At 44.2% G+C, this 23,680-nt stretch overlaps 1 protein-coding gene across 7 annotated transcripts in view; it reads right to left on the bottom strand.

Annotated features, from left to right (window-relative positions):
• GALNT9 (polypeptide N-acetylgalactosaminyltransferase 9) overlaps positions 1–23,680 on the bottom strand; it is a 428,403-nt gene that overhangs the window by 287,031 nt on the left and 117,692 nt on the right. For 6 of the 7 annotated variants that reach the window (XM_068653695.1, XM_068653698.1, XM_068653697.1 and 3 more), the window contains exon 2: positions 16,655–16,751. The exons of the other annotated variant lie outside the window; for it this stretch is intronic. The gene's annotated coding sequence lies outside the window, so the exon portion shown is untranslated. The remainder of the gene's footprint in view (positions 1–16,654; positions 16,752–23,680) is intronic. 7 annotated transcript variants of the gene reach the window in all.

Below are 23,680 nucleotides of genomic sequence, written 5' to 3'. Positions count from 1 at the left end.
CAATTGCTGTAGGCTTTGATTAAGCTTCCCACCTTGACAAGACCCACCTTAAAAAGTTACATTGAGCAGGGTTCAAAATAGGCCAGTGGTACACTGCCTCTGGTGTTACAACTTACCCAGCTCTGGGAACGCTGCTTCACTTGCAAGGAAATGCATTGCAAGCGGGCTTGGAGAAACAGGAAGGACTGGGGCTGTTGCAATCTCAACTTCTGCCCCTTTATCCCACTCCGCTCGCACATGGTTTCCAGTTTTTTCCTTATTTCTGCCCCAGCAGCCTCCCCAGCCGGAGGGGGTCAGGTGAACACGTGTTGGAGCAGCACTGCAGAGCAGCAGCATCGAGCAGGAGCAAAAGGCGGCATCTCCTAACTAGCTGCTGGGCCAGAGGAGGAGGAATTGGATGAAGCTGGGTGAAAAGGGGTGGGGAGCAGAGGACCAGGCAACCCTCGGTGTTTCCAAAAGTGCCCCATTTGATGCATTTAATATGGTAGAGGATAAAAAAGAAAAGGAAAAACAAAACTTTTCAGGTTACTCCTCGTTCCTCAGCCCTGTTTAGACAGTGGTTATTTTACCTTTCAGTAATGCCAAAAGCGTACACTGAAAGTAACATCTGACACAGAACAGGTTGAACCTAACCTTGGGTGCTCTGTGGAGCCTCCTGCACCCATGGAAGGCAGAGGTGATTTCCACCTTTGCACGTGCAGTTTTCTGTCCTCATTAAGGACACGGCTATGTGGCTTGGTGCTGTGAGGTTGCCAAAGTGGCGTATAAACAAACAAATACCCCGCAATGCAGCAGAGATGGGGAAAGGCAGCTGAGAAGACAGGAGCTTCTGTAGTAACACACCAGTTACCAGAAATGCTGGAGTGTCTGGATACAAATTCCTGCATCTTTCCGTAAGTTTCCATGAAGACCCTGGTTGCTTTCTCTTCTCTAGTGAACAGCGTGATGGTGCCAATAAGTGTATTTACTGCCTAGGTAACCTCTCCATTCCTACTACATCAAGGCGACTTCATTCAGCAGGGGGCAAGGGAGAGAAGGAGGTCGCTGAGTATTTCATACAAACATAAACTTCATTAGCCGGAGCAAACTGTAAATGCAGAATGATGTGTACTTGTTTCCTTTCTCATCTCCTTGTGTGTTGGTTTTGCTCAAGCTGCAAATTTCGGCGCTGTTTCATGTCTCCCTGCAGTGGCAGCTGCAGTGCTGTGGCTGTAGGTGGGCTGCACTCGGCTTTAATGTTGCCACTATTCGTCAGACACCCCCCACTGCCCAACTTCAGGGGGCTGCTGTCAGCACACCTACATGTGCACTTGATCCCTAACCTGCTTCTCTCCAGGCCCACCTCCATGCTTCTTAAAAATGCTTTAAATAAAAAACTTGAGCCTTTTAAAAGGGCTGCAGATGCCATTCCACCAGCACTCTGAAGAATGACCGTGGCCACCTGGGGAATGAAAACTCAGTCTTAAATCACCTGAACCCTGAAAATACCTTGCATTTAGAGTTCGGTGACGTGTGACAAGAACACAGGTACAGGACACTAGGATTTTTCCTGCCTTAACCATCCCCACCCAAGTGGCACCATACTCTAGGAGCAGGACTCTGCGCTGCATGAAATACAGCCCGGCGTCACCAGCAATTTAGCAGCCCAGTGTTAAAGTTCTTCTTGCACTAAGTACTTTGAGACCTTTTCTTCCCTAGGCTCTCTAAATGCTTTATAAACATTTATAAACAGGCAGAGTGAAAAATCAATGCAGAGATACTGTGGGGATGGAGAGAGAACAGGGAAAGAAAAGAAAAACTCAATGAAAGATGAAATAGTGCCCGTAGATTAGCTAGCATCGGTCTTGATGCTGCAAGGGTTTTTACCGTATTCTTCCCCATCCCAGTATTTCTGTGCAGGAGGAAAGAAATGGGCATTTTGTTACTACCTATGGTAAGAAATGATGTGGCTTTAGTAATGGGAGATTCTTCACCATTCCCTAAAGCTCATGGTAGCTTTGGAAACTCCATAATCTCCCCATCACACACCCACTTTACTTACTCCTGAGAAGGGGAATCCCACATGGGCAACCTTTTGGCTAAGAAACAACTTTTCAGAGATGTAATTTATCCATCACAGAGCATTTCCCAGGATGAGTTCAGCCTGCCGTTGTAGCAGGTAGAGAAGTGGAAGCACGGAGAGGCCCAACAACCCCACACTTGCACTGGGGTTGGCCGTAGGCCTGAGGCTAGGCCCCAAAAGGACTGTATCCCTATATCGTATAAGCCAGTGAAAAGCAAGCCTAGGACTCGATGAGATCAGTAGGGTCGTATGGACATAGAGCTGAGCTGAGATCAGTCAGACCCCACTGCAGCCCTGTTCTGCTGGCTGCGTTTCTCAGGTGAATTGAGAGACTTTTCAAAAACAACCTATATTTAACAACTCAGCAACGCTAACCTCAGAGCCTCTGCACAACCCAGGCAAGACGTGCTCTTGCCCTGACTTAAGCTGCTGGAGGTTTTCCTGCAGCCCTGAAACAAGAGCAGTCGGTAGGAACGTGCTGGGTGCACCTTGCCCAGGTGCTGTATTACGTGAAGCCCAGTGCAAACACTGTTATCTCCCTCGCTCTGGCAGACTACTAATAGCAAGTTTATATAGTTCATCTTAAACAAATATTGGGAAAGTCAGTCCATACAAGGTCTGCTAAATTGCAAAGACGTCTGTGCGATTGCGATTGATGACACGGTGTTGAATTATACAAAGGAAGAGGTCAATGCCAGCAAGGCTATTTCTCAGAGCAGATTGCATGGAGGTCTCATTTAACACTGCCAGCTCCAAACATGTGCGCTGTATAAAGCAAGGCTTTTATTGTTCTATCACAGGTCCCTAATTTGGCTCTAGGAACCATCTGCTGAGTTAATAGGGGATCTGGATCGTTAGGGATTTTTTTCATTCTTATAAACACCTAAAATTTAGGCATTTAATAGAGAAAAATATTACAGTGAGATAATCCTCTGTGCAGCAAAGAAGGAGAGAAATAAATGTTAGGCTTTGTTTAATTTGGTCTCCTAAGCAACCAACATGTTGGATATTGGTGGTATCAAACCTTAAGCGTGTGAAAGTCATTAAAGCAGCCCTTCCAAGACTGCTGTAACCATATTATTAGGAAACTTTAGATAAATTACACTGTCAAGACTGTTAAGTATCACCTGTGCTTTTATCAGCCACTAATTAAGACTGAAACAGAATATTAATGCCCATCTCATTTCTGCTAAACATACATAAATAACGCACACACCACTGCCTGCCCAGAGATAATAGGCACAACAACCCTATACACACATTCTTCCTATATTTTTCCATGCTCATCTGGTGATCGTTACAACCCCACTGTTGCCAGAATCAGGAACCTTGAAAGGTTTTTCTCCTGCTCAGTGCCACAGCCAAAGCTGGTGACACTTTCATCCGTCTTGCAAGGCAACTGTCTGAAGCCCCACCAACAGATCTCTCTGTGCAGCTGACCTAATGGTGTGATTTAAAAAATAAAATTAAAAAAAAAAAAAAAAAAGAGTTTCCTCACTGGGATACAAGGGCACACACATGTACTGTGTAGTCTGAAGCCCAGCAGCTCTCTCCTGCATTATTCAATGCAAGTGTTCCTGGTAAGATGAATGCCTGCAGTGCATGCTGCATAGCAACTGCTCCTCACAAACCCAGGCAGTGATTCATGAAACAAAAGCTTTGCTCCTGCAGCTGCTGCTCTGGCGACTGGCTATGGCCAAGAAAAGAGTCGGCCAAGGAGCCCTGACCATGGAGTCCGAAGCAGAAGGCTTTCCTACTCCTGGTGAGCTTCCATGCGTTACCACAGTGCAGTTACAGGGGACTGTTGCACCCCCAGTCCACTGAATAATGTATGTTACCCTGAGGTCTCGACAGAGATGGGGTCTCTGTCGGTAACAATTCGCTTCTTTCCCAGTAGCCATCTGCTTTTACTTCAAAACTTGAGTTGTCGTCAGCCTGAACACCAAGGGTGTGGCTATTTACAGCCAGACTTGCATTATTAAGGCTTCCACGTGCACGGTGTGGTCTCACCCACACACTGCCTCACTGGGAAAGGGGAGAAAACCTAAGCGAGAGACGCAGCAATCAAGCCTCCTTATCTGTCCTTCCCATGCAGAAACAAAGCCTTCAGCTACCACTATTCCTCCTCCTTGCCTGCACACCATCTTTGCAGAAATGGCTAAGAGCCCCAAGTTGGTCTCTAACATCATTCAGTGTCCATCTCTGCTGTAGGTGGACGTGAGCCTTCCAGCAGCTGCACAGAACGAGGACTTCAGCTGATGCAAAATTAATGCAGCACCACTAAAATCAACCCACCTTCGCTCCAATTCAATCACATTCCCTCATTTTTGTAAAGAGTCTTAAACAAACATTTTATGCAAAGGTCTCAGAATTCTCATTTCAAGGGCTGTGAATCTCACAGGCAATTCAGTGAGTACAGAAACAGGTTAGGGGTAATTACCTTTAGCTGGGTTGCACCTCAATTCCCTTCCAAATTCAGAGCAAGAAATGAGCTGACAGCTGAGCATTTCCCCAAGACATTTTGCACAAAATGAGGGGCGGTTTCATTAGTCACATATGTTGAAGCAAGACAGTGTGAATGACCACCAGATGCGACAATTCAACTCGCCACTAGAATCTCTCCAAGATTTACTTCAGTAAACAAGTTTTACCCTTTATTCATGCAGCTATTTGCAGGTCAAAAAATGTTTGTCTGGGTTATTTCCTTGATGCAAGTTCATAGGTAGGAGCACAGATAAGCAAACAAAGCCCCCCAAAAATGGAAACTTAAGGCTAACAGGTTTTTGTTATAGCAGTAAAGATGAGAGACAAAACAATTTACCAACCAATTACTGAAAAGCTATGGCACATCTCCTGCTACTTGCATAATGGAAAGTGCTTTGGAAATGAGTTTCCAGATATCTTGTTTGTGGTGTGTTATAAGCACACGTAAATTTAACATCATGGGTAAAATTGTTAATTAGACAGGAAAAAGTGTGCTGTGAATTCACAGAGTCTTGTGCTTCAAACAATTCCTTCTCGTTCTCCTGCCATGGTTCAGACAAAGATCCCTGAAGGATTTCTGGAGTCCAGGGGATGAAAGGCTCCATTTTGTCTGGCATCTGAACACATCCTAGTTCCAGGAAAAGGAGTTTAGTTAGTGATGAATTACTGAATGAAATTAAACCTTTCCAAGGGCAATCAAATTTAATGCTTCTAAGAAAAGCTGAATTTCTCATGATGAAAGGTGTCTTGCACTATGGTTTGAGCCTCCTGAATGTGGCTGGGAAGGCAGGAGGACTTTCCTGATCTTGGCCCCAAGGTGAACAGATATAGTGGAAAATTAACCAGTCATGGAATGATAAAATAAAAGTCCAAAGCAATTGTGTTCATCCCTACTGTAGAATGCAAAGGCTGCTCTAAAATGTCACCCAGGTGGTGGCAGAGCATTCCTTGGGGTGCTGCAGTTGCAGCCTCGGTATATTGGCCCATATAACACAATGCCTCGGCAGCTGCTCCGCAGACAGCTGAGCTACAGCAGCCACAGAGGAGGATGGATAAAACAGAACAGACATCTGCAGCAAACTGTCCCGCTTGTGGGGATTCACGTTAGAGCCCTCTCAGCTCTTGAAGTGTGTCTGACTGTCAGAAAACACTCCTTCACAGGCTGGATGCAGAAGAGCTCAGAGAACACAACCCCTTTGCCACCGCCATCTAAGGCAGACACAGCCTATTAAATCATTAATTTCCTAAAAGCCAGCATTCAGTGGAGCCAGCAGACCCCTGGTTCACCAGAATATGACTGAAATCTTGAGGCCAAAGGCTCATTTTTGCACCTTTGTGTGACAGGAGCCCTGAGGCCTCAGACAGACACAGCTCTGGGACAAGTCTGCACAGAAAGTGTCAAGAGTCCTGTTCCTTGTGGTGGTCTCAGTTGCAATGGGCACAACCTGGGCCCAAAGAGAAGGGGGGGGGGGGGGGGGGGAATAATGTACTACCACTTTATGGGGATTTAACTCCTGCAATTAGCAGACTGCCAGGAGAAAGCCATAAGGAGAGGTGAGAAATCAGAGGAGAATGGAGCCTTAGCCTTGGGCTTGGCTCTGTAGGTATGCAGGGATAAGGCCAGAGAAAGCCTGATGCAAAACCTGGCACTGCATTCTGGCACTCTGATTGACCTCATACAGGAGATAACTTAAGAGTCTCTCTGTTTTTGTTCTTTTAAATACACATACAGTCTGCTCCAGCTGCTTGGCTCCAGCACTAGCTCGTGGTGCCAAGCCAGACATATTTGGCTTTGATACAAAGCTGGCTCAGCCTTCAAATAAACCACTGCTGTATTGTCGTTACGAAACAGGAGCTCTTGAGTGATTTCACTGGAGATGTCTCAGAGCCACAGCACCAGGCGGTGCTGGGGTACCGCCGTGCTCTCGGCTGAGCGCCGCTCGGAGCAGCAGCGGAGCAGTTGCAGGCAACAGACTGCCGCAGAAAATCTCTCATTTCCAACATCTGTCAGTTATTGCTCAGTCCCACATGATTTGTGACACACTGAAAGGAAGCAGTGTTTGGACAATCTGTACATCAAACGTGACAACCCACTAGACTTTGGGTTCTTTCTCATTTATTTCAGAATTTTTAAGCTAACACTGCCCAAACTTAAGGCTGGTTATGCTTCAAGTGAGGTTTTTGGTGGGTTTTACACAGGTGCTCAGCTAATTCATTCACTCAGTTAAACTTGTGTCATCTTCCAAGGCCTACATTAGCAGTCAGGCTGTGCAGAGGGACAGGAGGGAGGGCTATCCTATCGCTACAGGTTAACTTAAGGTAGCCCAGTACTTAGCTACTTGTGTTGTCTTGGTTTTCACAGTCCTCTCCCACACTTGGTAGGATCACATTTGCAGCACAGCATCTTCCCCCTGCTTGCTGTGTGCTAGATGTGAAACACTCTGTGAGCACCAACCAGCTGCAAGAAATCATCAGGTCTGGGTTGAAGAGAAAGCGAAGTTCCTCCAGAGCTGGCCTCTCTGCTCTCGTTGCACAACTCCCCCAGGGCATGCCTGCGGCGGGAGGTGGGAGCCTCGAGGTCTGACTGCAGGAGCACAGCTGGTGCAGGGTACAGCAGGAGAGGAGAAGCAGAACAGAATCAGGTTAGAAATATTTGCCAGAAGCCAACGGAGTGATCTTGCTTTTGTCTGCTGGCAGAAACTCTGACAACTGTATATAATCTGCCCGATTTTCTCTCGTCCAAATAGTCTTATAAATAGAAGTAGTCTAGCTTTCACAGGAGCTGACCCTGGAGAGCAGAAAGCTTGCTAGACAAAACAGGGACCGTGGAGGAAGACTCCCCACTCTTGTTCTTCCCATCGCTTCAGCATAACATATCCAGAAAAACAAACACATCCATCAGACTATTCCCCTAAAGACGGGAAAGGCAACAAGGGAGGGAGAGAATGATGGAGCGAGAGACATCATTCTATTTTTAAACACTTGAGAATGGCTCCAGAACTACTGAGACAGGCACTGAAAGTGCTTAGATAGGAAAAAAAAACACCCAAGTATACATCCAAACTCCGGCTGACTCCACCACGAGCTTTGTGCTCTACCACAACAGACAGGGATGTTTTCTTTCCTTCTGGCTGGGCTGCCTCAAGCCCCCTGCCAGCACACCAAGAGCCAGGGAGCAACCAACCACTTCCATTTGCCCATGGGCTTTCCTCTTCTTGCTCATTTCACCTAAAGCCCTCTGAAAGTTGGCATTCCTGCTGAAGATTCCCAGCAAACCACAGGGCAGAGCAAAAGAGGATGGAGTTAAGGGGAAAGAGGCGTGTGACCCCCATACCTGGACAGGATGGAGTCCCCTTGCTCTGAATCGCAGGGGACTTGCTTGCTGGAGGTCACAGGCAACATCCTGACCTGCCTGGTCCCGGCAAGAGATACAGCATTTGTATTCATTTCCCTATGCTTCCAACATTTTCACAACAGTCTGGCAAAACTTAGGAGAAACTTATTTAAGATCTAAGAGTAGGCTTTTTGAATCATATTCTGGGGTTTATGAAGGGTTAGGAGCTAAAAATTACAGCTGAGTTTTGGATTTCATCAAAGACTATTCTATTAGAACAAAAAATGAAATAACTATCCAAATGCTAATATAAAACAGGTGTTAGGCTTTGAACATGATAGCATTTACTGTTTTAGCCATATTAATATTATGGTTAAGACATACTGTACTGATTACAGCTTTAATTTAATAAATGTCAGTAGTGCAGAGCATCATATCCTTTATTTACACATGACATCCTTCCTCCACAGAAGAAAGAAACCAGAAAAACAAAGGGACTTCTACCAAGTGAAACACACCTCAGATGAAAGAAAACTCTGCAAGGCTTAGGGTTTTTAATAAATGACATGGTATATTGCTGATCTAATATATAATTACATATATTATATTATATATAATATATTATAAATAATATATTACATATAATCTAACACTATGTTGGTTTTTGTCATTTCAAGAAACACCAACCCCTTACCCTTTCCCTAGTATGCGGCTTATTCATGATTCCCTTTTCCTCCCAGAATTATTATACAATTTTGTTTGGAAGGGCCTTTGGACTTTCTCAAATCAGTGCTGACTTCAGAGTTAGTTCCAGCTGCTCAGGACCAGGTTTCTTTGCTGGGGAACAGCAGCCGACCCCAGGGGGTTCCAGTCCTGCGGGCGGGCGATGACTGGCAGCATCCGCCTCGCTGCATTCCCATTCTCCATTTTATTCTATTTTGGGAGGAACAGGGCAAAGATCATGTTAAAAGGAGAACTTATGTTTGTGGAGCACTGCACCACCTCCTTGGGTCGAGGGGAAAAGACAAAGATAAAAATAAATAAAAACTAAACAAAAAGGAGTGTTCTTTTGCAAAATTAAGAAAAAAGGTGTCATGAAACCACAGTGCAGTGGATTAAAAAAATAATAACAAAGCCTCAAGAATTCCCAGAAGTTCTGGCAAACATTAAAACAAACAAACACAAAGAAACAGGGGGGGGAAAGAAAGGAAAAGAGAACACAAAAACTTTGACGAGGAGCCAAAACTGCCAATGCGTGAGTTTAATCATGTCCTCAGTAACTTTCTCTGTCTGTAATGACCCCCCCCAAATCAAGCTGCTATTTGCTAGCAGGCACTGCGTCCCAGCAGCAGACCTCAGTAATGAAATCAGGCTCACGTTTACCCCAGAGCTGCTGTGCAGGGTCAGCCAGCCAGCTACATTAGGAAGAGTGGAAAGGTTGATAGCCATCCCTAATAGCATTCTGAAAGTAATGTTTGCACAAACCATAAGAACAATGGCAATAACATTCTATTGTCTCTAGGTTTTAGAGCCACTAAGACTAATGAGTTCATTTATAGCCCTGATGGAAGTAATTAAATCTGAAAATCAAAGCACAACATTCTTGTTTAGTGCTCTTTGAAACCAATATTCTAATGGAAAGCTATCAACAGCTAATTGAAGCACTAATCTTGCCCAGGGTTGGGCCCATTGCCCAGATGGCTAATATATCATTTTCTAGTCTGGCAAGCAACGTATTGCACTGCCTGGATAACGCTGAGATTAGATACATCTATAGGAAACAATAGAAGCATAAGAACTTTTTTTCAATCAATATTTTGATAAAACTGACATTTAATGTCAATCATTCGATAAACTTCTTGCTGAAGTACAAGGACACGTCCTTGGCTTTATGAATAAAAAATTTGTTGCCTTATGCAAATAAAAGTTCCTACCAACTGGATAGGAATGGCAACACGGAAACATTAGCAAAATAAATGCCCAGAGACTGCTGTGCAGACAACTGGGAGGCTAAACCGCTTAATTTTCCTCATATAGTTGAATTATTTAATGTATAAAGTTCACAGTTTGCTGCTATGACAAGTCCTTTCTCCAAGTTTTTGCATATTGCATACTCCATCGGAGGGGTGCAGGAGAGCACCACCACACAGGAGCTGCTCCTGGCGGCGTGTACAACACATCAGCTGTACAGACCAGAGGATTCCCGACACTTAATGCTCATTCTAAGGTGACTTCGCCCTCTGTGCCTGCGATGTGACACTCTGCTATTCTCAGAACTAGATGTTAAAAGTATCAAGGATCGTGTTACCAAAATTTAGTAAAATTTGGTAACAAAATGCAAGCCACACGACTTCAAGCTGGCAGACTGAAGTGTAAATATATTTTAAATATATTTTCTTCCTGACAGGTCCTTTACTCCTTCCTTAACCTAACAATAGGACAGTTGTTGGTATCTGTCTCTATTACCCTTTTTCCCACTTTTTGCACACTCAGATCTTTTCATTCAGTTGAATAGTGATGGTTCAGCCTGAGCCTCAGCTGGTGCAAACCAGCACGACTCCAACTTACACCAGCTCCACGTGGGGCTCCGAGTGCTTGGTGCACTTGGGAGCAGGGAGTCAATGAAGCAAGGTAACGGGCAGAACACCCTGAAGGTGTCCGGTGATCTGTGTCTGCACGCTGAAAAACGTCAGCCTTGAGCCATGAATTAGGAACCACCTGCTCTACGTGTTTCTGCTTGTCAAGCACCGCACAAACCCTGGCATTTGTGGGCATCACGGAGGCTGTGATGTTTCTGTACTTTTACGTGCTACTCACACCTGCTTTTGAAGCTGTGCAGCTGTCTCTGCAAGCATCCGGTCCTTTCTAAAAGGCATAAATAATCTCAGGAATATCCTGTTTTATTGATATTTTACCAGAGGGCTGGTCAGACAGGGCATATTCACAAATATTTTGCAATACTAAATGGGATATGGCTCAATACCAGTAAAAGTCCAAATGCAGCATTATCTGGAGATTTACTGGGAGGCAGCAATTGCTGCCGACTACGACCCAATGCTATCTCACTTGAGAAGACAAGAATCTGCCTTGAGGAGTGCTAGAAGTGAGAGAACTAAACAACTCTGTTCATCTATAGCTTTTTATACACATGTACACTGAATCTTTGGTATTTCGGGTTCTCTACCCTTAGTGCACATCTTGTGACTTTGCTTTCTATACTAAAAGCTTAACACTTGCTGGTTAAGAATTATAAAGTATCTTCCCAAGGTGTCTTATGTGAATTACAAGTGTAGTCACCCAAGACTCCCTCAAGGAAAGGGAAGGAGAGTGGCAGGCAGCCCGTATAAGATATGAATTGCCCCTTTCTTTGCCTCTCTCTCTGTCTACAGGTAGCCTAGGACAGGCGCTTCCCAATTTATGCACCCCTGAGCAATTGTCCAAATTCCAGCTGAACTGGAATATAAAGGTTAAATGAAATCCTTGACCCTTAAAAACTCAAGACAGCAGGTGAAAGAGTGAAAGCTTACTCAATGCAACAAAAGAAAGTGGATTTTTTTTTTTTTTCTCAGCATATAACTCAGATTCAAGTAACCACAGAAGAAACAGCAGCACGTTACAGCTTTGGCATTTTCTAATACCTCAGGCCAGATGCCCTGTGAATCTGGTGTACCAGTTGCAAAGCAGTGCTGTCGGCTGGCCCAAAACACTTCTCACTCTGCCTGTGCTCTTTGTACCATGGCAGTTTCCACCACGTGAGGGATCACCCAAACTGAAACTGCAGGCAAAGAAGTGTACAATTGGCATTAAATCCCTTTCACATGCTCTGCTTCTTAAAATGGAAATGAAATCATATGCCCACACTTGACTGGGGCAAGATGATCCAACAGGGCACAGATCTGATATTAATGGCTGTGGAACCGCATTTGCAGTGTAAAGGAAACCTGAGAACTAAGGTACAGGTTCAGCAGTCACAGATGTGGTCCTTCTCCTTCAAGACACCTACTAAAAACCAACAGGGAGATTTAACATCTCTGGTGGATTCCCGTTGTTTCACAGCATTCCTCAAAAGGCATAAAACCGGCATAAAAAGAAGGCCATAAGGAGTCATTTGAAATGTTCGGTTTATGATCCATTTCACTGCAGAGATTTAAGAGTGGATACAGACACAGCAAACGATACCCGACGTGGCGTTATTCCCCAGAAGCCTTTTGAAGATGTCAGAGATCCATTGGCTTGTAATGGCAAGGCACGTAATTGTTTCCACTCCATCCTGAAAAGCTGTATTACCCGGACACATCGCCTATTACTTTCTTGTTAACACCTCCATTTAAGTTCTTAATTGGGCAGAATCGTTTCATTCGAGCGTGGAAAAGAAAATCCACACACGTTATTTTTTTAATCAATAATTAAAAGGCATGGCAAGCAATCCTTCGGCATGAGCTCGATACAGAAAATACTAAAGCATGCCTTGAAATCTACCCAACGGGTCGAACGGCCAGAGGAGGTGTGAGCTGCTCTTGTGTCAGGAGCCAGCACACACGTGTGAGGGGGTAGGGGAAGGGAAGAGGAAGGGGAGGCGCCGCAAAGCCATGCTGGTGAGGTGGGGGTGAGGAATAATGAACGTGACCTTGTCAAAGGCCATCATTATTGGTAATAACAAAGTTCAACAGCATTATTACGGAATTTCACAACTGTTAACCTTTATTGCTGGAGGGCTAATTGTGACCTTCCTCGTGTCTCCTTCACACCTAATTAGGTTTCTGTTGTAAAGAGATAAAAGACTGTTTGTATCAGTGGGGCATCTTTTTCTGCAGCTGAATGAATTCATGAAAGAGGGAGATTGTTAGGAGAGAGACAGAGGAAAAAAAAATACAGAAAAAGGCAGGAGTCATTAATAGACTTTAGAATAAAATCCTGACAGATTTAAATTGATTCTGCTGCCTGAGAAAATTGAGTGCAGAGGGAATTAGATTTATGCACTGTTAAATGTAACTGCCTGGCAGTATCCATACAGAAAGCTGTTAAAATGGTAATCTTTAGAGATGTATGAAAATTGTGTGTGAATAGACCAATGAACCATCACTCGGAGCATGCCTCTTCTAGCCAAATAATACAAGACAGTATTATTATTATTAATAATGTATTACAAACACTATGCATTATGTATGTAATTTAATCATAGTATCTAAATGTATAAACAACAGCACAGGCACCCGGTAACTTTTTCTGTGCTTGTGTTTATAGGATCACTTTTTCTCTTTAGGGCTCTCTAAGGACAGGGCAAGCACTGCTGGCAGCCCTGCTAGGTTTGGGAGCAGCTGGGGATGGAGTGGGGTCCCCTGCACCCCACGTGGGGGAGCCCTTCAGTGGGCAGATAGCCAGATATATATATATATATTTTGTTGTTTGTTGGCTTTTATTTTAACCTCTTCAGTTAAAAATACCTGAGTGGTAAACCTTAAAAAGACTAATTTATGGCAAGAAGCACGGAAAACACACACAGACAATGGGAGTTTTGAATTACTATCAAAGAAGCTAGGAACACATTTCTAATAAACATATCCTATAGCTCAGGTTGAGAAGCAAAATCAAGCCAGAAATACCTTCTTGATTCCCCATTTGAATTCAGATCTGTGTTCTTATGCCAGACTTACTCTGGCATCAAAGCAGCTCAGAGCGAGATGAAGTTACTACTGATGATAGGGACAATCACTGATTGATCTTTTAAGATCTGATTTAGATTAGAGACTGTCATATCTCTTTTTCTAACTCTAACAGTTGTGACTTGCTCGGTCCACATTTGGCAGTGCACTCACTGCAGTAATTGTGCTATTTCAGAAGAGAACAAGTTGCTCTTTAGTTCTTGCTTCATCCCATCAGGTGCAGGGGGCTGTGAAAAGTTGTAAATCCAGAAATACTTCCAGGTGAGCCAGACTGTTACTTCATTTGGACCTTTCTGGTGCCAAACTGGAGCTCATCACATACTTTTTCCATAGAGAAAATGCCATTTCTACACAGAAAAAATAATCCACTAGCGCTTTGCAAAGAAGCACAGCCATTTCCCAGGTCCAACACAGCAAGCCAGCAGCTAGTACCCAGGGCAAGGATCTCAACAAAGCCTCTCACATTCCCAGCCAAGTCTCTTGTTTGCCAGCTGCGTGGTTATCTTGAAAGGCGCACTTCATGTTATTTCATTAACATGGCTCATTCTTCCAGTTTTGCTTCAGCGCAGATACCAGCAGAGTTAGTCACGTGGAGCTCCTGTTTTTCAGCCACCCTGATGATGGCACTGATGCACCAGGCAAGAAGTAAGGCAGTGTTCAACATCCCAGCTTGAATGCCACATCCCCAGCCCTGCAGTGCATGTAGCTGCATGCTGCAATTAACATTCACAAGGATTTATATTGCCAATTGCAGTTGGATTAGATGATATGCAGTTGGACTAAATGATCTTTGAAAGTCCCTTCCAACTGAACTGTTCTATTCTATTCCAAATGGCTTCTCCTGAGTGACCTGGCTGGAATCAGCAGGAAAGCCCCTGCCACATATCTATGGCTCACACCACATCCAAGCTTTGGTGTAAGCAAGGTCCACCTCCATCCCAACACCATGCACGGGTACCAGGTACAGCGTAAACACACAAAACAGAGCATTTAATAAAACACCAGGAGCTAAGGGCGGCTGCTTGCCATGCGTTCCCAGCTACGCACCACCAAATGCAGAGGGAAGGCACGCACACGTACCTGCTGCTGGAGCACAGCAACATGGGCAAAGTTTCAGCCAACGTGACATCGTATTCCCTTCCCTTCTGATTTCATTTTCTATAGTTCTTATCTTTGTTCTTTATGAGGCAGCACGGAAAATAACTTGCTTGACTTGTAACTGAGTCACCCAGCGCAGTTTTCTCCTCTGCCTTTGAAAAATAGGTGTAGCCCTGCACATTCAGCTGGCAACATAATTCATGGATATTTCTCCAGCTGAGCTAAAATGTGATTAATCTGGGTTGAGTTCACACAAACTAGTAGACAATTTAATCTCCAGCAGGCGGGTGTTTCATTCTACTGTGTTTTAGTAAAGGACAACCCTCTCTGGTTGCAGAGTAGTCACAATATTGTGAAATTATTTTATGGGGGTTTTAGAAGCTCCGAATGTAAAAATATCATAAAAATCCCACATTTGTTGGATATAAACTGAGACACATTCATTTCAAAATGAGGTTCCTTATTTTAAACAAGTTAAAGAGCTGGAACTAGTTAAAGCACTCACAGATGATCAAGGAAATCAAAGCACCAACACTTTGCAACAATCTCATAGATTAGCCCAGCTCCTCATAGAGGAGTTTAAAATGTAAGAAGAGCTCTTGATCCTCCTGTATTTGAATCCCACACATAACACAGGGCTTCAAGAAAATCTGGTCACACAGGTGCATGCACCTCTGCTTTGGAATTCCCTGAACATAGGCATAAATCCCTGGAAAGCCAGAGGGATTGTTAGGTACAATCAATGTCAGCAAGTTCAGATCTAGTCTTAGGCACACGAGGAGCCAAAAGGATAGCAATTGTCAGAGGTAACAGTGCAAAGTTAACACTGCAATTGCGTCAATTTGTGTCTCATCTCTGAAAAACCTGGGCATAAGGAACTGAGCAGACAAGTGACAAAATCTCTGAAACAGGCAACTTGCAGCAAAAAAAACATTGCTGCCCAGCACCCACCCCAGCCAGGGGCTGCAGCAGGCCCTGCAGTAAGGTTGTTTATGTCCTCCTTCGGGAGATAAGATGTTATCTGCTGCAGCTGGTTCCATTCCCGTAACTCCAGAGTCAACACACGCCATCAGGCTTCCTGAAGCTGGTAAGCAACAGAAACAGGAGTAGACTATCCCCACCTTGTCAGATAAGGAAAGAGCTTAACAAGCAAATAGAGAAGGAATTTGGTTTTCAAACATCTTGGAGAGAGCTACTAAATATTATAAAAAATAGAAAAATATCAACATTTCTTTTTAGTTTCTTGCTTCAAAAGTATCCAAAATGCTTTCCTGGTATAAAAAGCTGTACGAGCTGATAAAAGGCTGTCTTTTATGGGCTATAGACTTCGCTAAAGATAGATTTTTCAAGCATATTTGTGTAAAAAATGACAGAAGCGTACAGAGAGTTAGGTTACACAAGTACTCACAGTTACAGGGATTTTCTTCACAGAGATTTTTTTACACTTGCTATAGAAAGCTATGAGGTGTTCCCCACGACTGCCCTAGGTTACATCTTGCAAAGCATTAACCAGGCGGTGCAGTATATGTCTGATGCTGGGCACAGATATGCATGATTATTGTCACTTCATTTGTAAATAAAAAAGAGAAAGTCCCCAAACTAAATGCACTAGCAGGGAGAAATGCTGATGCCAGCTTTTCAAATAATCCACAGCAGCAACATTTTTAAGGTATTATTATATTTAAGTATTTTTATTACATTATTATTAAGATATTTAAGGTATGATCAGCTGGCAGAGGTGCTGCCTTCAGCCACTCCACCCAGGCTAGCAGAGAAGCAGAATTTTAAGGCCAAACAGGTAGTTTGGAGGCACAGCAAATAACGATCCAGGCCACACAGTAGGATTCAGTCTTGAACCCTAAATGTTCACAGCCAAAACCAAACCCAAACAAAATAAAAACAAACACAACCAGAGCAGACAATGGGAGAAGAAACTCCGATAATCAAATGTGAACTGGAAGTGGAGCCCAGAACAGAGATTAAAAGCACTGCATCAACTGAAAGGCAAAGTACCTCTGCCAGGTGGGGAAGGAGCCAGCAGGCGATGGAGGGAGGGCTTACTCAGGGGCCAGCTGCACTCTCAGGTGAAGGTGCTGCTTTTCAGAATGACCTAGGAACAGAAAGAATGAAATTCAAGGTTGAAATACACACCTAGAAAGTCACTGTGCACTGAAGTCGCTCTCAACTCGGGATATGCTATGGAAAAATACTGCAGGGGGCAGGACAGCAAAGCACAGCTTTTTGGCATCTGCCCCATGTTGGTGTGGGGCAGGGGGCAGCTGCTCCTGACCTCCTGAAGGCAGGCACAGCACGGCCGGGTAGAAACAAGCCACAGAAGTGGGTTTTTGGTTCAGTGTTTCATTTCTGTTGAGCAGATGCTCTCTGGGCACCATGGATTCCTGCTTTAATTTGCATTGTTAATAACATGGAGAACAGAAAACCCTGATTAACAAAATAATCAAAATAATTAGCAAGTATTTTAAGTCTTTTGTTTTTTGTTTTTTTTTTGGGTCATATGCCATTGTAGCAGATTCCAAAAGAAGAGGGGTATGACTGGGGCATGGTTGAAGCGATAGCATCTCTTGCTCAGCAAAGCCAGTGAAGGGCAGAAGAAACTTCTGCCTTTGAAGAGACTCCAAGTCATACTTCACCCTTAAACTGATATTCTCCCTCCCAAATTTTCTCTCCTTTCCCCCTCCTCAGTCCATTCTATGGGAACCATGTTTCTAACGCCAGTTCTGCATGGCCCACACATCCAAAAGGAACCCCGAGGCCGTGCTCTGGCCCCATCTGGCCCTTCATCCAGCTGCTCTCCTGCAGAGCTCACCCAGCAGGGCTGTTGGCAGTGCTGCCCTCCTCCATCATCGCCTTGTACACGCTGTGGGAGCTGTCTGACTGCTTGGTCCTCATGCAGTATCCAGAGGAGTACCTGGGGGACAAGGCTGGAGCTGCAAGCTCAAAGGCATGAGACCCCAAGTAGCCTAAGAATAAACCTCTCTGCTCCTCTGTTTCCCTTCTGGACATGGGGTCAGGATTCAGCTAGTGCTCTCTGTCCACTTCACTTCTGTGATTCCCACCTCAAACAACAGCACAAGCAAGTGCTGTAGGATGCGTTCAAACTGGATTACTGCTTAAATAGGCATGTGCAATAATGTGGTGACAAAAATGTATGGGAAAAATATTCTTCAGAATATTGCTCTGTGGAGGTAAGAATGCTAGCAAAAGCAACCATATGTTTTATTTACCAGTTCAGCTTGTTTTCAGAGTAGCTTTCTATAACAAAAGAGTTTAATAATATTTTTGAAAGCAAGAAAGATACCTATAAGTAGAATTAAGACCTGTCCATGAAACTTGTACATGAAACTTTAATGGCAAGAGGAATAGCCTTAATGCACTGCACTTGACAAATTCTTTATTGCATTTCTACCTACACATGGTATCAAAGGCAGAATGAAGAACCAGCATTGCTCACCAGCAGTCCCCATCCTCATCCAAGCACCTCCACCTTCCCCTAGATCTGGGATAGCTAGACCATTCAGCCAAGAAAGGGGCTTGAATATTTTCTTCAAAGCAAAAAAATACAAGCTTTCCATAGAAACATTCTCTCACACCACAGGGTCCCACGGTGGGGCTCCCCAAAGGTCTGCCCGTGGCTCTGGGGGACCTTTGGGACATCTCCACGTCACACAGCCTGAGAGGCCAATACTGGGTGTCCGTCCTTTCCCACACTGTGCTCTGCTTTTCTTAACTTTCAGCGTGCTTTTATTTACTGCGCTTCTCAACCAAAATGAGCCCTGGATGAGGTTCCCAGCATACGGCCTTAAGAAGGACCCAGCTGCCCTACACCAGTATAGAAGTCTCGAGCCAGAGCCATCCACTACTCATATTTAGTCAAACCTTGGCCACACACAGGGGCTCTTGAAATGAATGACCCATTCATTTCCCCTCATCTGTACAGGTGGCCTTTGCTGTATCTAATAACTACTGAATCTCCAGTCTATCGAAAATGCAATCTATCTTCTGAGACTTTAAAGATTTTATCCACATGCCGTCTACACACACAGTGCTACATGAAAATGAAAGGGATTTACTGTGTAACGTGCAGTCTGTTAGGAAATTCATATCTAAAAATATTATTTAATAAGAAATGGGAATTCATACTATTCATTTTTATTGTAATAGTTTTATCTATGTATATTGTATATCAATTTCCAAATATTTATAACAAGTATCATTGTTTTAATTACTTATAACTAATAATTACTTTAAGTGGGATATGTAGATTGCAAAGCCCTTTGTCTCTCCTTTTCAATCCCTCCCTCTTTAAATCTTTTCAGTGCATGTAATAAAACAGCATGCCCAGTCTGAGCCTGCTCAGCGATTCTAGAACAGCATTTCTATTACTGGCCGCTGTGCGTGTTTATATGAATGCCTGAGAAAGATCATAAATATCTCTACCTTCTAGTCATTTGGCTTCCTAGAACTATACATGAACATTTCTGGTTGGTGCCACCGCTCATCTGTCAAGCACCCAGGTGTCTTTATGGTGCACGTCTGTGGTCCCACAGCTCTTGTCTACCCGGAGGTTTTATTTTCCTTTAGACTCTCCTCTAGAGAAGTCAATGCAAAATGTCACATTTCCCAGATTACTTTTACTACTCCTCAGTCCTGTAAAAGACTCGAATTTTCAAAGGAAGCCTAAGGGAATTTGGTATCCACATTTCAAATTAGTTAGGGACGCCAGGGTTCTCAGCCTAAAGGAACAGTGCTCCCTCACTGAGTTGCCAAATATTTCAGAGCAGAACCAGTATTATTGTGCCAAGTAACAACCAGTAAGGGGAAGGGCAGGGCAAAGCCCTTTGATAACAGCTGGAAATTAAAACATGCAGAAAGGTTTGCAGAGGAACTGGGAGGGCTGATCAGGTACAAGCAGCAAGGGGTGTTACAGGACCAGGGACTTGCATACGAATCGGGAAAAGGCCAAGGAAGGAGAGTAAACCCACCCGGACCTGCAGAGAAGAGACTTAAGATGGCTAATGTAAATCTTGACAATGACAGCTTAGACGAGTTTCTCTTACCTCTCCCTCATTCACGATCTGATTTCACGATCAGAATTATAGACTGTCACTACGCCCACAGTGTTTAAAAACCAGCTCATGTTCCAAGGAAAATCACTTCTACAGCAAGTACACAAACAGATGCTTCGGATCTCCTGCAGCCTGAGAAGAGGCAGCCGATGCTGATGGCTTTCTTGCTTTGAGAGGTGTTTGAATCTTGTGGCCAGAGAGACAAACCCCTCGGGTGCCTCTGCAGCATCTTCCCTACAGTTTTTCCTCCAAAAGATGACTTTGTTGTACAAGTGCAAAATCACCTGGTAGCTTTGTGCCACGTTTAGATGTCCTCAGCGTCTGAGGGAGGTGCCCAAGTCACAAATACCTGCTTCTTTCTACAAGAAAAAAAAAAAAAAAAAAAAAGCCAGTGCCCTCTCCCTGCTTAGCAAAACGGCTGCTGCTGACGCCCGTCCAGCTTTGCTTCCCTGCTCAGTTAGAGCAGAGACCTCATCTGCAGCCCTGCTGCTCCTGCCCTCCATCACATCCCCAACTTCCAGCTCCATCACTCCTCGCTGTCACAGTGGACAGGCATCTCCTAAACACGGGCTCGTAGCTGTGAGAGTCTCCTCAGACCCCGGAGCACCTGCAGCCAGCACGGGCAGTGCCGCGGCTGCCCGGCTGCTGCCCTGACACCTCCTGCTCCCGGCTTGACAGAAAGGTCCGGCTGGAAACCATCAGCCACCGCTACACGCCAGGGCCAGGCAGTGTTTACCTAATCTGCAGACCAGGCACATCCACTCAGGGAGAAAAAAAGAAAATCACAGGCAATTTGTCAGAGCATTAGCTGATAATTCAGACAGAAATGTTAGATCTCGAGGCACAGCTTGGGGCTGCAGGGGAAATGTTATTGACTCTGACAGATCCCTGATGACACATCCACTCCCTCCACGGGGGCAAGGCTACATTTAGATACACTTAAATTTTCATTCAAATTCAAGATTAACACAGCAAGTGGACAGCAGAGGAAGAAGGCGAGAGAAGGTTAACGGAGGAAGAGGGAGCTTGCTTTGCTGGGGTTTGGCTTTTCTTCCCCCCCTATGTAATTGTGGCCTAATTATTTCCTTTAAAACTCATTGAGTTCACCATGGTAATTATTACCCAAGCTTAGAAATAAATACTCCTTCTGCTCAGAGACAGGCATTCCTGCCTACTTAATGCTGCTTATTTGCTGTAATAGCTCAGAGTCCAGATTCAGACAACACCGAATTCTTTTGAGACCTGATCAAATGTGTTTCCCAGCTATCTTCCCAGCACCTCTCGCTTCCCAGCCAGTTGCATTTATTCATCGTCTCTCAAGCAGAGATTCTAAGCACCTTCAGGATATTTTTTTTCTTGTTTTGTGTACTCATGGCATCCAGCACAAAGCTGTCCTGAGCCTTCAATGACAGCTGTTAAGTAGTAAATAATAGTAACAATTGGAGCATATCTAATTAGGCTGCAGTTTTCAAACTTGGGTGCCTAATTTCGTTCAGCATGACTCTGTTCTCCACTCACTAGAGTTCCCTTGAAAACTTCACACTTCCAGTCATATTTAAGCACCTAGGGAAACGTTTGTATTTTTGGAGAAGCTGAATATTTATTTTAGTAGAACTTGGGTCTGACACCTCTGAGCATCAGGGCTTCTACCCATTTTTAAATGTATATCCTAGGCTACTTGGACATCTGCACACAAAAATATCGACTCTTTTTATCTGGAAACAATGCTCGTCTCTTTCATTTTCCTTTCTGTTTCGCCATTCAAACCAAACCTCAGTTCTGTGAGCACATTTAGTACTTCTCAGCTTTTGCTTAATGACTTACTTCAGCCAACACTTCAGCTGTGAGTGGCAATGTGGGATCCAAGATTTGGCTGCTCGTGCATCCAGAAATGCTCCTCTGCTGGGCAAGCAAATAGCAGCCTGTTTGGGAATGGCATTCCCAGGTGCAGCTGGTGACCCATTTGCTGACCACTGGCAGCAGAAGTGATGCCCCAGAGGGCTGAGTTCAACAGCACATGCCTCCAGGGAAGGCTGGTTTCCCTTGGGATGCAGAGGTGACTGTGTCATCTCTGAAAGCCTTCGCAGCTCTTCCAGACTGCACCCAGACTGATAGCTATTGGGTCGTGATGAACCAGTCCCCATAGTGTCTTCTGTGTGGTGTGTAGCTTCTTCCTCAAAAATCCTTTCTGGATTTTTAATGGGTTTGCAAAAGGAAAAAAAATATATATATATATATATATATATATATATATATATATGTATGTGTATATCTTAGTGGGAGAAAAAGCATGTTTCACTTCATTTTTCATCAGAATCCGGTAAATCTGTGCATATGATTTGCTTTTTACAAACAAGGTTTGCCCCTCAGTTTGTCAAAACTAAGCCTGGTTGACAACAAAACTCTGCGAACTTGAGCACAACCTTAACTAGGTCTGCTGCCTGTTGGTTCTGGTATCACTGAAAACACCTTGCCCCACCCAACATTTCCCCCATCCAGACTCCAGGGCCATCCAGGCTGTGCATTCCTTTCACTCCTGCCCAGGTATTTCCATTGACTTTGGGAATGCCGTGGATGGATTCAGCTTTGAGTTGCTTGACTTCTGGCAGGGGACTAGACCCAGCTGCTGCAGTGGCTATTAGTGTGTTTAAAATGGCATAAAGACTTTGCTGAAGCAAGCACAAGCGCTTCCAAAGCATCACATACCCAATGAATCAGGGCCACGACAAGCAAGAGGGAAGCGGGATCCCATTTAATCCTGGACATGTGCAATAACTTAAAGAAGACCCTCTCACATTCAAGCCAGCATGCAGGATGCAGCTGTTAACTTTCACCACACTGCAGGCCAAAGACAATGAAAGATCCAGACACTGCGGAGGTTAAATCAGTGCATCATTTGACAGGGAACTGTGAGCCATTAACCTTTCCACTGGCACTCAGAGCAAAGAGCTGGAAGATAAACACGTTGGGTAGGAAACAAATTGGTTCATTCGAATGCTATTAATGTGTGTGCCCTTGGAGGCCACATTTATGCTTTTGGAAAATTACATATTCGAGCATAATGAAGTGAGATATAGCTCACCGATTACCAACAGGGTGCAGAGCCCACGATAAGGATTTATAGCAGGTGCCTAATTCTCTAAACATTTGCAAATTAAGTATTTACAAGCGTAATGCTGGCTATTTTATTGCCAGTTTAAGTTACCATCATTTGGGCTTTTTATTTTGCACTGAAACCGAGCTGAGCATTTAATATCCATGATGTATAATTTATTGAAGTATAATTTGGTGATGTTATAGTGGGAATTAGGGCGGTACCCAGAGACCCTAATTACGACAGAGCTATATATATGCATAGGAAGAAAACCTGTATCCTAAAAAACTTGTTCTCAACTGATAAAACTAGCTAAAGATCGAAATGCACATTGCAGGGGGAGGAAATGCAGTAAAGAAAATTGAATGCCAAGGCCACATGAAATGTTTGTCATGGTAAAAAAGATATCCAGGCCTCCTACTCCCCACACCTGCCCTTTTAGGGCATAAAAGCAGATTCTTTTACCTGCTCATGGAGGGTGAGCAAATCATAGAGTCATTTAGGTTGGAAAAGACCTCTAAGCTCATCTGGTCCAAATCTCCCAGACTGAAGAGCCAGGGCCTCGGCACCACTGAATACAAGCACAAAGTACACCCCAACAACTGAAATACCGTGTTTGCTCGGGAAGCTGCCACAGCCTCAAGGGAGCAAATGGGTTTAAAAGAATACTGAATAGAGAGAGCATGCATAAGAGGTGGAAGTATGGCTAAAAGAGGATACGATGATTAAATATCCGCATTGTAGCCATTTCCCCATGAACATTGAATGAAAATATGGTGATTTGCTTTGGGGTGAGTTCATAAGAAAAATAAGAGTGAGACCACGCACAGCAGAAAGGGAACAGTTTTCCTGACACAA

This window comes from Anas acuta, chromosome 17 (genome assembly GCF_963932015.1).
Source record: "Anas acuta chromosome 17, bAnaAcu1.1, whole genome shotgun sequence".
NCBI lineage: Eukaryota > Metazoa > Chordata > Aves > Anseriformes > Anatidae > Anas > Anas acuta.
This window is presented reverse-complemented; position numbering and strand designations above follow the sequence as displayed.